The sequence below is a fragment of the Dermacentor silvarum genome, chromosome 9 (assembly GCF_013339745.2).
Source record: "Dermacentor silvarum isolate Dsil-2018 chromosome 9, BIME_Dsil_1.4, whole genome shotgun sequence".
Classification (NCBI taxonomy): Eukaryota; Metazoa; Arthropoda; class Arachnida; order Ixodida; family Ixodidae; genus Dermacentor; species Dermacentor silvarum.
In genome coordinates, this window is record NC_051162.1 from 150,235,012 (window position 1) to 150,249,819 (window position 14,808).

Below are 14,808 nucleotides of genomic sequence, written 5' to 3' on the forward strand. Positions count from 1 at the left end.
GGTTTGAAAGCAGGTAAATTTGAAAACACGAGGTCTCGCTAATACATGTTACTGACTGTGATTCTGCTCTCAAATTTCCCCGTCAAACCTGTCTCGATCAGTTCAGTTGAAATAGCATGACTCTAATGAGTTAAACAAGAGTAATCGAACGATTAGTCTTTTTAAGAAAACAACTTCTATGTGAAAGGCATTAGATTCTGTAATAATAACGAGTAACATGCGGGAGTACTTTGAGTTTAACAAAATTACGGGAGATTCAGATGCACTTAAAATCTACGTTAAGCGAAGCTTTCCAGAACCGTTTCACTTAAATGTTGTGCAACAAAACCTTTGATGCGTGTAATTTCGTGTTATTGCAAACGTAAGAACTTGCTTAAACTTTGTTTTTGCCTAAAGGAAAAAACGCAAGCTGACGTGGTCTAGTGATACGCGACATGGATACAGCGATGACACGCAGCCGAATGCGTCGTATTGCGAGTGGTGATGGATACTTTGCGACCAAAGGTGCATGTAGATAGAAGTATTAAGCATAGTGATGCATGTTTATTCGTTCAAACGTACGCAGGAGCTCGTGTTTATTCAATCACACTCGCATCCGCCGTGATGGCGTAGTGGCTTTCGTTTTGCGCTTGTGTAAGCTCGAAGAAGCGGGATCACATTCCGGTCGCGGCGGCCACATTTCTATGGGGGCGAAATGCAAGTACTCCCGTGTAGCATGCATTGGGGTACGTTATAGAGCCCCAGAGTGAAAATTATTCCGGACTTCCCCATAATAATAACTTCCTCATAATAATGTCGTGGTTCTGGCCTGTATAACTTCAGCATTTATATTGTTACGGGGAGGCAGGCACAACAGTAAAACGTATTTACAATATATTTACAAGGCTATGAAGCACTGAACCATGTAGGCTAGAGTGCGCCAGATCGAAAAACGCCTTCTTTATCGGCGCTCCTCTTGAGCCATATTACCGTGACATGACCCCCGGCCCCCGAAGCACCGTCACGGTGCTTGCTGTGGTGTGTGCGAGCGGTAGCGATACGTGGACAACGTCTGTAGGTGGCGAGACGGAGGGAGAGGAAGACGCGAGAGGGCCAATCACGTAAGTGAGGTCGGTTCCACGCCTTAAGACATGGTAGAGTCCGGAGTACCGAGAAAGCAATCTTTTGGAGAGTGCAACACGCCCAGTCGGAGTCCATAGACGCACAAGGGCACCCGGAATGTAGATAACGTCGTGAGGACGGGAGTCATAGCGGTGCTTCTGGTGTCCTTGCGATGTAGTAAGGCCATGGCGAGCTATTTGGCGTACCTCGTCAGCTTTGGAAATGGCATCGTGGGCGTACTCAGTGGGGAAATGGACGGCATCGGGGTAACTGTCAAAGGTAACTTTGGGTCGCGGCCAAACAGAAGATAAAAGGGTGAAAACCAGCGGTATCCCGACGGGAAGAATTGTAGGTAAACGTAACGAAGGGCAACGCAACGTCGCAGTCTTGATGGTCAGAAGAGACATACATAGGAAGCATGTCAGTTAGCGTCCGGTTGAAGCGCTCGGTCAAGCCGTTGGTTTGCGGGTGGTAAGCCGTCGTAAATTTGTGTTTTGTCGCGCAGGAGCGAAACAAGTCATCCATAACTCTGGCGAGAAAGTAGCGGCCACGGTCGGTGAGGAGTTGACAAGGGGCTCCGTGATGCAATATTATATCGTGGAGCAGGAAATCTGCGACGTCGGTAGCACAACTGGCAGGGAGGGCGCGTGTAATTGCGTATCGGGTGGTGTGGTCTCTAGCAACGGCAATCCATCTGTTTGCCGAAGTAGAGGCAGGGAAAGAACCGAGGAGGTCAAGGCCATCTCGGAAAAAAGGGTCAGACGGGACGTCGAGGGGCTGAAGGAGGCCAGCAGGAGGCATTGGTGGTTTCTTTCGGCGTTGGCACGGTTCGCCAGCAGCAACGTAGCTACGTACGGAGCGGTAGAGACCGGGCTAGACAAAGCGACGCGGAATGAGGTCGTAGGTCCGGGAAACTCCAAGGTGACCAGCGGTCGGGGCGTCATGGAGCTGGTCGAGAACGCTCAGGCGCAGTTGCGTAGGAATGACGAGCAACAGCTCGCGTCCCTCCGGTAGGACGTTGTAGCGATAAAATGTGCCATCTTTGAGCACGAAGAGGCGAAGGGAAGGATCGGGCGCTGCGGAATCCAGCTTCTGAATAAGCTCACGTAAGATGGGATCACGCAGCTGTTCATCACGGATGTGGCTTAAAGCGGAGAAGAGCGAGAGTATACAGGCAGGCGTTTCATCGGATGCTTCAGGGGGATCTACGGGATTGCGGGACATTAATAAATTATTTAATTAACATTCGCAAAGCAACATACGCTGACTTCTGTGAATGTCATCTGTCCGGTAAATGTCGTTCCAGGGGTGCTATGCAGGATGCGCCGAGTTCCTCGTTCACCCGAGTTTTACCCGAGTTTGCTCGATGGCAGTCATTGAACGAAGATAGCAAGGAACGTGCAATAACAGCAGGCAAAAAGAAATGTCGAGATAAAGCCGCGTATGACAACATGAGCGCACCCTGCGCGGCACAGTGCTGCCGGGCTTCAAGCACAGAGGACTGCGCAACAAAACGCGCCAGCGCCGCGTATTGTTATCAACGTATTATCGCAATTTAGCAATACCGTCACTGTACCGCTGTCTATCTGCAACTTGCCGTGAGCCGCTTGCCACGCCTTTCTCGGGCGCGTCAAGGGCGTGCCTCCTTTTCCGGGCATTATCTTTCTATCCTCCGTCGAATGCGAACAGGGCACATGCGGTGCATTCTTGTACCTACACTTTCCCTCAATCGAATACTTTGAAATACAACAAATAAAATAACCAACATTTTACTTCTTAAAGTATCGCTTTTTTTGTTTTGAATGCTGTAAATTTGTGATGACAAACGGACATATAATGAATTATTAAATTTTGTACTTTTTTGCCGCGAGTGGCGACAGTGAGGCGAAAGCTTACAAGCGGATACATTCTAGAGGTCACACGCACGAGGGAGTTCATGCGGTGAGCAGTCGCCAGGGGCGCTGCAGTGCTATGTTCGATAAAGTCAGTCATGACAACGATCTGCCCATTCCCTGTCTAATAGGGGAATGGTAACACAGCGCTGCGGCATGGCTGTTCACCGCAGGTGCTTCACTGCGGCGGCTATTAAGGCCGCCGCTTTACCAACTGAAACGACACTTTAGCCATAGAGACGGGAGCAACGGCTGTCGCTTGAAAATGGCTGTGCGGTATTCTGGGGCCGTAGTGACGCAGCACAATGAAAATGCACCAGTTCATCTGCATGCGCGAAGTCTCCGCGATGCATTGCGAACACGAGCGTGCTGCCCAGCGACACAGTTCGTCGCTTGTCACCGCTTGCGCATTGAAGGTGCCTCCGTGCGCATGTGCGCAGAATTTGAGTGTGTTGTTAACTCCAATGTGCTTGCCGATTGCCTCTGCTGCTGAGCTAACAGCGATCGCAGATGGATATCGTAATGACAGCGCAGCAATCGCATTTCGGTGGGTGAGGGCTCTTGTGTGCAGTTAGGAAATTAGACTTCGAACGCAGGACGGTGTTGCAATTGTTTAGTGTGCTGTGTTTGTGATGACAAAATGCCATTGCACTGGGTGTGTTTGCGCTGACCGCTGACCGTGTTTGCTGCACTATATCATTGACAGAGCAGCCATCTCAAATGACAGCTGCGATACGTTGTCGTTGGAAAACACTACGCACTGCTCAAGATCGTCGTCCACCACGGCGCATCGACGCCTTACAAGCAGCTACAGTGACGTGGGGATAATTATTTGCTGTGCGCTACGTAGCCACAACGCAGGCAATGAACCGTGTTGTGGGGTCATCACAGCCCAAGAAGACATATGCATAAGGCAGCGAAAGTTGACGCTTTTTTCTTTGTATGGTGGTGCTGAGTACATCACCGATGACAGTGCGTTGTGCGTGTTTTATTTCGCCGGTCAAGATTGTTAATGCCTCTCAGTTCCGCACCACGTCGCTGTTGTCGAAAAATAAGTTGGGCGTGGCCCAACCGTGGTGGGCGCGCACAAGAGTTACATGCCTAGCTCGGGGCGTGACCGATGGTTTTGACTGACACGCGAACTCGGGCCAAACTCGTACATCGCGAAACCCCCCTCGAGTTAAACTCGGGAGCATGGCGGCAGCAGCAGCAGCCTGTGTCATCGCATCCAGCGGCGGCAAGCGTCAATATGACCATCTGGACCCGTTCAGCTACATGACCGACGTAGAGTTTCAGCGTCGTTTTTGCCTTTCCAAAACTTCAGTGCGCTGGCTGTGTGACGAGTTAGGCGAACGCGCTTGTCTGCGGAGACTGCGTGGCGGGCATATTATGCTTTCCGAGCACAGACTGATGTGACTAGGCTGCGGAGGAAAAGTTCGTGCGATCGCTTCGGCTCTCTCCTGTTTCAAGCGCTGCTCGTCCACCGCGCCCTAGCACCAGGCCAGGTCCGGCGTCGTCATCGGAGTACTGGGGCACCTGCGAGCACCTGGGGTTCAACCCGCGCCAACCAACCTGCGTAGGCGAAGTGGTCACATTATATTGGAAGACTCAGAATGGAAGCCGGGCTGCCTTCCGATGCAACAGGTGCCAAAATCAGTTTTCGCAGTTACACGGTAAAGCTGCACTGCACGGTCAGAGAGGCGAAGGACGTTACTTCGCCAAAACGGACCGCCTCGGCTGTCCGAACGACCACCTCTCCAGGCGGCAAATGATTTGGCTCCCGTACTGCGTGAGCAAAAGCGTAGACATATGGCTGTTGAAGGAGATGACCGGTGACTTGTTTCCTCTATAGGAGCACACCATCGCCCACAGGACGAACTACCCCCGTAAGGTCGCGACGGACGAGCTGCTGGCGTGACCTCCACTTGGTACCCCGGGTAGACAGCGCAAATTGATGAGTGCCTTCATCGCGGCGAGCAAAAGTATACAATCGAGGCCACCTAATGACAGGCGACAACTTTCCACCAGCCGCCAAAATTACGGCGGTGTTAAAGATGGGCCTTCGGCATGTTCTGCGCGACCATAGGGGTGCTGCGACTTTCAAAGTCTACCGACGAAAGGCGGCGACGCTAGGCGCCATTATTGCAGCCAATGTTCAACCGGGGACCATTATTCATAGTGACGAATTGGCCGCGTACAAATGTATCTCAAATTTAGTGGATGCTAACGGGGCTATGCCTCAATCGGCATTGGTAGACAGTCAACCAAAGCGTGAACTTTGTGGACCCCATCACGGGCGTTCACACGCAAAAAAAAGAAAGTTATTGTCAAAAAGTGAAGCGCTCCCTCGTCAGCGATGGGTACAGGGTAACTGCACCGATGCTGGAGTCCCACCTGGGATGCATGTGGTGTGAGTCAACATCCACGTGCGCTGGAAAGACCCTTTCGTGCGTTTGTTAGAAGCCACGGATCGCTCGGGCTAGCCACTACAAAGACTCTTTCCTGCGGTTGTTAGAAGCCATCGCTCGACGCTTGCCAGTATGGAGGTGTATCGCAAAGTAAAAGAAAATAAAGCGTAGTTTTCTGACCCTTGTATGTGTGCTTTCCGGCATTCCTGTGTGCTTACACGGTAAGCGCGCGGCAAACCACTTATGCGCTAGCCGACGCTCACTTCGTCTTGTAGCTGGATGCGCGCGCTACTCGCAGCTTTTCTTTAGCGCGAGCAACGAGCGATCTGTTAAAAGCCCAGTATGAAAACCAGGCGCACACCAATCTCTGCTCGGAAATGGGAGCGCGAGCACGTAGCGAGCCGCACCAATCCAATCTAGAGCAAAGGAGCAACGAGCGATCTGTTGGAAACCCAGTGAGAAAAGCAAGCGCACACCAATCGGTGCTCAGAAATGCTAGAGCAAGCACGTATCGAGCCGTGCCAATCGAATCCAGAAAAAAAAAGAGGGGGGCGAGCGTCCCCTCGTGGCATAACACGAAACGTATTTAAATACAAATTAGTCATACACATTCCGTGTACATCGTGGAAACATTAAAATGCTTACAACCCACGTTAATGTGACTAATATTATTGTACTAAATGAATTTATTTTATAACTTGCTTGTGCCTGTAATGCACTCGGTGGAACGACAAACAAGTGAAAGACGGCACGACCATGCACCGACCGTATGATCACGTGAGCCCCAGTTTGTCGACCGCCCATATGGCAACGCCCAAGGGATAATAGCCACCCAGAGTGAATCTAGATTAACCAATGAAACTGGAGGCGTGCCGATGGACAAACTTCGTCTTGTTATCATTTGTTCTTTGATCTTGGGGCGTCGCCAGAGCTCGTGAAGATCCCGAGTTTCGCCAAACTCGGGGCATCCTGCATAGCACCCCAGCTTTACATTTTCTCATCAAAGTTGTGTGAACGGCGCACTGCTGCAGTACCTCGGTGAGACACCGACGCCAAATCTGAGGACAAAAGCATAAATGCCATATCCATATGCTATAACTGAGCGACTGTAATGCGATAGGGTTATCATGATCCTAATGACTACACTGCGTGTGGGAAGGGATCGCTTTTCAAAGCACATTAAATCTACAGCACGGACAGATATCGCACGCTGGTGTAAGGATCAGCCTACTAAGTCCCCACCGATAAATAGAGGCTCCGGCATCGGTCCAGGGGTGCTATGCAGGATGCGCCGAGTTTCTCGTTCGCCTGAGTTTTACCCGAGTTTGCTCGATGGCAGTCAGTGAACGGAGATAGCAAGGAACGTGCAATAACAGCAGGCAAAAAGAAATGTCGAGATAAAGCCGCGTATGACAACATGAGCGCACCCTGCGCGGCACAGTGCTGCCGGGCTTCAAGCACAGAGGACTGCGCAACAAAACGCGCCAGCGCCGCGTATTGTTATCAACGTATTATCACCATTTAGCAATACCGTCACTGTCCCGCTGTCTGTCTGCACACTTGCCGTGAGCCGCTTGCCACGCCTTTCTCGGGCGCGTCAAGGGCGTGCCTCCTTTTTCAGGCATTATCTTTCTATCCTCCGTCGAATGCGAACAGGGCACATGCGGTGCATTCTTGCACCTATACTTTCCCTCAATCGAATACTTTGAAATACAACAAATAAAATAACCAACATTTTACTTCTTAAAGTATCGGTTTTTTTGTTTTGAATGCTGTAAATTTGTGTTGACAAACGGACATATAATGAATTATTAAATTTTGTACTTTTTTGCCGCGAGTGGCGACAGTGAGGCGAAAGCTTACAAGCGGATACATTCTAGAGGGTCACGCGCACGAGGGAGTTCATGCGGTGAGCAGTCGCCAGGGGCGCTGCAGTGCTATGTTCAATAAAGTCAGTGATGACAACGATCTGCCCATTCCCTGTCTAATAGGGGAATGGCAACGCAGCGCTGCGGCATGGCTGTTCACCGCAGGTGCTTCACTGCGGCGGCTATTAAGGCCGCCGCTTTACCAACTGAAACGACACTTTAGCCATAGAGACAGGAGCAACGGCTGTCGCTGCAAAATGGCTGTGCGGTATTCTGGGTCCGTAGTGACGCAGCACAATGAAAATGCGCCAGTTTACCTGCGTGCGCGAAGTCTCCGCGATGCATTGCGAACACGAGCGTGCTGCCCAGCGACACAGTTCGTCGCTTGTCACCGCTTGCCCATTGAAGGTGCCTCCGTGCGCATGTGCGCAGAATTTGAGTGTGTTGTTCACTCCAATGTGCTTGCCGATTGCCTCTGCTGCTGAGCTAACAGCGATCGCAGATGGATATCGTAACGACAGCGCAGCAATCGCATTTTGGTGGATGAGGGCTCTTGTGTGCAGTTAGGAAATTAGACTTCGAACGCAGGAAGGTGTTGCAATTGTTTAGTGTGCTGTGCTTGTGATGACAAAATGCGATTGCACTGGGTGTGTTTGCGCTGACCGCTGACCGTGTTTGCTGCACTATATCACTGACAGAGCAGCCATCTCAAATGACAGCTGCGATACGTAGTCGTTGGAAAACACTACGCACTGCTCAAGATCGTCGTCCACCACGGCGCATCGACGCCTTGCAAGCAGCTACAGTGACGTGCGGATAATTATTTGCTGTGCGCTACGTAGCCACAACGCAGGCAATGAACCGTGTTGTGGGGTCATCACAGCCCAAGAAGACATATGCATAAGGCAGCGAAAGTCGACGCTTTTTTATATAGTGGTGCTGAGTACATCACCGATGACAGTGCGTTGTGCGTGTTTTATTTCGCCGGTCAAGATTGTTAATGCCTCTCAGTTCCGCACCACGTCGCTGTTGTCGAAAAATAAGTTGGGCGTGGCCCAACCGTGGTGGGCGCGCACAAGAGTTACATGCCTCGCTCGGGGCGTGACCTATGGTTTTGATTGACACGCGAACTCGGGCCAAACTCGTACATCGCGAAACCCCCCTCGAGTTAAACTCGGGAGCATGGCGGCGGCAGCAGCAGCCTGTGTCATCGCATCCAGCAGCTGCAAGCGTCAATATGACCATCTGGACCCGTTCAGCTACATGACCGACGTAGAGTTTCAGCGTCGTTTTTGCCTTTCCAAAACGTCAGTGCGCTGGCTGTGTGACGAGTTAGGCGAGCGCCCTTGTCTGCGGAGACTGCGTGGCGGGCATATTATGCTTTCCGAGCACAGACTGATGTGACTAGGCTGCGGAGGAAAAGTTCTTGCGATCGCTTCGGCTCTCTCCTGTTTCAAGCGTTGCTCGTCCACCGCGCCCTAGCCCCAGGCCAGGTCCGGCGTTGTCATCGGACTACTGGGGCACCTATGAGCACCTGGGGTTCAACCCGGGCCAACCAACCTGCGTAGGCGAAGTGGTTACATTATATTGGAAGACTCATAATGGAAGCCGGGCTGCCTTCCGATGCAACAGGTGCCGAAATCAGTTTTCGCAGTTACACGGTAAAGCTACACTGCACGGTCAGAGAGGCGAAGGACGTTACTTCGCCAACACGGACCGCCTCGGCCATCCGAACGACCACCTCTCCAGGCGGCAAATGATTTGGCTCACGTACTGCGTGAGCAAAAGCGTAGACATATGGCTATTGAAGGAGATGACCGGCGACTTGTTTCCTCTATAGGAGCACACCATCGCCGACAGGACGAACTACCCCCGTAAGGTCGCGAGGGACGAGCTGCTGGCGCGACCTCCATTTGGTACCCCGGGTAGATAGCGCAAATTGATGAGTGCCTTCTTCGCGGCGAGAAAAAGTACACAATCGAGGCCGCCTAATGACGGGCGAGAACTTTCCGCCAGCCGCCAAAATTACGGTGGTGTTAAAGTTGGGGGCCCATGGGTCTTCGGCATGTTCTGCGCGACCAGAGGGGTGTTGCGACTTTCAAAGTCTACCGACGAAAGGCGGCGACGCTAGGTGCCATTATTGCAGCCAATGTTCAACCGGGTACCATTATTCATAGTGACGAATTGGCCGCATACAAATGTATCCCAAATTTAGTGGATGGTAACGGGGCTATGCCTCAATCCGCATTGGTAGACAGTCAACCAAAGCGTGCACTTTGTGGACCCCATCACGGGCGTTCACACGCAAAAAAAGAAAGTTATTGTGAAAAAGTGGAGCGCTCCCTCGTCAGCGATGGGTACAGGGTAACTGCACCGATGCTGGAGTCCCACCTGGGATGCATGTGGTGGCCGTCAACATCCACGTGCGCTGCAAATAACCTTTCGTGCGTTTGTTAGAAGCCACGGATCGCACGGGCTAGCCACTACAAAGACTCTTTCCTGCGGTTGTTAGAAGCCATCGCTCGACGCTTGCCAGTATCGAGGTGTATCGCAAAGTAAAAGAAAATAAAGCGTAGTTTTCTGACCTTTGTATGTGTGCTTTCCGGCATTCCTGTGTGCTTACACGGTAAGCGCGCGGCAAACCACTTATGCGCTAGCCGACGCTCACTTCGTCTTGTAGCTGGATGCGCGCGCTACTCGCAGCTTTTCTTTAGCGCGAGCAACGAGCGATCTGTTAAAAGCCCAGTGTGAAAACCAGGCGCACACCAATCTCTGCTCGGAAATGGGAGCGCAAGCACGTAGCGAGCCGCACCAATCCAATCTAGAGCAAAGGAGCAACGAGCGATCTGTTGGAAACCCAGTGAGAAAAGCAAGCGCACACCAATCGGTGCTCGGAAATGCTAGAGCAAGCACGTATCGAGCCGTGCCAATCGAATCCAGAAAAAAAAAGAGGGGGGCGAGCGTCCCCTCGTGGCATAACGCGAAACGTATTTAAATACAAATTAGTCTAATACACATTCCGTGTACATCGTGGAAACATTAAAATGCTTACAACGCACGTTAATGTGACTAATATTATTGTACTAAATGAATTTATTTTATAACTTCCTTGTGCCTGTATTGCACTCGGTGGAACGACAAACAAGTGAAAGAAGGCAGGACCATGCACCGACCGTATGATCACGTGAGCCCCAGTTTGTCGACCGCCCATATGGCAACGCCCAAGGGATAATAGCCACCCAGAGTGAATCTAGATAAACCAATGAAATTGGAGGTGTGCCGATGGACAAACTTCGTCTTGTTACCATTTGTTCTTTGATCTTGGGGCGTCGCCAGAGCTCGTGAAGATCCCGAGTTTCGCCAAACTCGGGGCATCCTGCATAGCACCCCAGTTTTGATTTCATGAACTGCGGATTGGTTCAATTCGCAATTGCATTGTCGCAGGGATCAGCCCATATTACTCTGCAAGGAATCAAAGGAAACGCAGGAAACGAGTGAGCCAGAGAGAGAGAGAGAGAGAGAGTGGGAAGGGGGTTGTTGAACAATAAAAGCTGCACTAACATTTCTGGTTGTTGCTCAAGGGACATGTGAGGAAAATATCCCGCCTTCTTTGCAGAATATAAAAAAACATACTCAAATAAGTCATTTTCTTTCTCTTCGGCAGGTTATTTCTATAATAAATGACAAGCTTTAATACACTCAGCCTCGCATTTACAAATGCCTCTAACACTAACATTGTTCGCAAGAGAACATTTTAGGCAATCCTGATGCTACACATTTCATTAGCGAAAGCGGCTGGCCAATGGTAATGTGCCGTTGTGCAATGACGTTCGCAAATAAAAAAAAAATTCGTCGGCCCTTCCACTGAAACATACGGCTCCAGTGTTTATCACTGGGTTAATCCGAGGGTTCATTGAAGTATTTCTCAATTAGGAAGTTATACATACGTTCGTCTGCGACGGAGAGAACGACGTCACTAACGGTATGCCCGCAGTCCGCCGCTGTCGCTTGCGTTCGATGTCTCGAGTTTGCTCGGCAGCGTGGTTAACAGCATTCTCCCGCCGTTTCCACTTGCGATTCCTCGAAATTAAATTGCTTCAAAAGCAAATGTATCCGTTACAGAAGACAATGAATGTCTCATACCCCCTTAAGCAATGGATCATACCCCCGTAAACGCAGCCTCCCCATTACGATGAGAGAAGTGAAATTCTAGACTGGAATGATTAGCGGCAACACAGCCAGCTGTGGAAGCAGACGACGACGACGGCGACGTACGCGGGTGCAGTGGCACGAGCGCGTTCCGAGCACGAGCACGAGACAACGAACCAGCTGCGGAAGAAGACGACGCTAGAGCCAATGCTGATGATGATAGTTTTGTGCACGCAGTCGATTTAGCCTAGCCGTTTACCATTTCGCCTAGACATATAAAGCTTCCCTTTAAAATATTTAGGCGACCTTAATGCTCCCTTTAAGTGTCTTTAATGGGGCTAGCCCCGAGAACTTAGGTTCTTAGGGCTAGCCCCATTAATGCGCGCCCTTCTGCACGCCCTTCTCCTACCACACCCAGAAGAGCAACTGACGACGTGTCCTAACTCGCCGGCGGAGCGCGCGTTAGCACACGAACAATGAATGGCTGACACCCACTTAAGCAATGGCTCATACTCCCATAAACGCGGCCTCCCCATTACGACGACAAAAAGTGAAATTCTACGCTAGAGTGATGAGCGGCAATGCATCCAGCTGTGAAAGAAGACGACGACGACTAATGCGGGAGCAGTGGCACGAGCGCTGTCGCGCGGTTGCGCGCCAACGAGCTATCTGTGGAAGAAGACGACGACCCTCGAGCCATAGCTGATGTTGATAGCTAATCATCATAATGATGAGAAAGACCTGACGGTTATTTGGCGCTTTCCTTAACTAAACTTATGCTCCTATATCATATCGATTCTATACAATTCTTAACTTGAACCATTACCTCCTGGGTTTTTATTTTCACAGTTTCGGAGACACCTCATGTTCATGCTGCCTGAGGCCGACTTTCGGTGCGCTCCTTGAGAAAGATATTGTCGCTAGGTGCTAGCGCCATAAAATCATTTAGATTTCTCCGACGCTGGGAGGAATAGAACACACGTCGCAAAGGCTCCCCGACGACAGTAACCCGGCCCTTTAGCAGGCTGCGCCCCAAATAAACAGTGCACGTGCGGTTTTTCAATGAACGTCTTTCACGCCAATGCTTTAGCGAGCTGCGCCATGAATGCACAGGGTGTGCGCCGCTCTTCGATGAACTGAGTATGGGCCACTGTGTGTGCGACAAGCGATGGAACTATTGTGAGCGTTCGCCGGCACCGGCACGCCGCGCTTCTCGTCGCCGATGCCACACACGGACTTCTCCGCAGCGCAACTAGATGGAGCTGCTTGTCCAGAAAGGAGCGCCCGGCTGCCGCATGACGCGTTGTTCAGCTTTCGCACGAGTTTGTGCGCCGTGCATTTCGGAGGCTACGCGCAGGCTTCGCGGCGGCGCCTCTAGATGGCTCCAGTGTTCCTAGGGAAGCGCAAAAGAGGAGTCCAACTTCAGTACACGCCTCATACAGAAATAGTTTCTACGGTGACATGGACGTTGCGTCGCTATATTGGTGTAATATAGCGTCGACGGGTTGCTGATCACGAGGTGGCGGGATCGAATCCCGGCCACGCGGGATCGAATCCCGGCCACGGCGGCCGAATTTCGATGGGGGCGAAATGCAGAAGACACCCGTGTACTTGGCCTTAGGTGCACATAAAAGAACCCCAGGTTGTCTAAATTAATCCGGAGTCCCCGTGTACGGCGTGCCTCATCATCAGGCGGTGGTTTTGGCACGTAAAACCCCATATACTTATTTTCATCTTGAGATGGCTGCTACCAAATTTTTCGGACCTCCTATGCTTCCTGGTAAATCCGGACAAATTAGCCTTTAGGGAATGTTGATTTGAATATGTATTTATTTTATGTACACATTTACATTTAAAGCTGATGGCCACTATCTGCTGGCAAAGCAGCTGGTTATAGGGTACATTGAGGGTACAATAACATCGTTTAGGAGACAACATCGCGTTTTAAGAATTGATAGCATCAAATGTTATTTCATGATATAACATTAATGACATCACTATCAGAGCCTAACGATGCTTAACAGCCCAAAATGAATAACGTGTGTACAAAACAAGCAGGAAGAAAGTATATAAAGTGTACAAGCAAAGAAATTGAATTTTTATAAATTGCACGATCACATGAGTGAAGAGAAAAAAAGTCTCAGTTTCGCCCGAAAGTCGAAGCATCGATTGCGATAGTAAATTACTAGACACCTATACGAAGTAAAGAGGAGAGTAGTTTTTAACAGCCGTACAAGCTCGTAAACATTCGCCTACTAACTAAATTAACAAGCATGGTGTCACGCGCACGAAGGCAAAAAATCGGACGCGATGAGCGCGGACACTTGCTGTCAAAACGCTGGCGTGAGAAAAAGCCGCAGCTGCCGCCGGACTGCCGCCGGACTGCCGCCGGACTTCGTGGGACTACCCACGCACTTCGCTTCGTTTGCAACAAGCCGCACGAGGTAGATTGTCCGCGCCAGGCAATATATCGCGAAATGAAAACACGCTTAGAGCTGCTCTCCAATTTTGCATTAGGGATTCGTAATCGTCTGTGAATTTTTTCCCCTTTTCAATTTTATTTTCTCTTTTTCCTTTTTGTTGCAAACTTGACGCGGAAATGGCGACGTCACCAGTTTTTTCTAGCACCACCAATTATTTATTATGTAACGAAGAAGACAAGGCGACGACGAAGCAGTCAGCAAGCAAGCCACAGTGTTGGTGGTAACCACGCGCCCCGAGCTTGAGTTCGCCTGGATTTTGGCTGCGTGTCGCCCCGCCGCTTCTTGACGTTCGTCTGATGTTTCTCGCCGTTCCTTGACGTTTACACGTCAATAAATCACGTGAACTTTGGTGGAAGCTGCGTGGGTCCCCCGCACCAACCTGGAACTCCGGTCCCGGACGCTTCCTTCGGTTCCTGCACCCATTATGGTAAACGACACTTCAACTCAGACTGACCGTTCAGCAGCGCCTGCCACCTGCGGCGCAATGTACCGTCAGCGGGATCCGCCCATCTTTAACGGCTCAGGTGACTCAGATGTTGAAGACTGGTTGTCGACATACGAACCGGTCAGTGCCAATAACAAATGGGACGATTAAACGTAGTTGACTCACGCCATGTTTTATGTCATGGACGTCGCGCAACTGTGGTATCGCAACCACGACACCAAAATTCCCACTTGGTACGTTTTCAAGACTTCCATTTCGGACGTCTTCGGTCGGCCTATGGTCCGCAAACTTCGCGCAGAGCAGCGCTTGCGTGAACGTGCGCAGCAACGTGGGGATAATTACACGGGCTACATCGAGGACGTGCTTAATCTCTGCAACCGCCTCATCCACACCATGACAGAGGAGGAGAAAATGAAGCACATACTGAAGGCAATCGAGGATGACGCTTTTCAGATGCTGCTC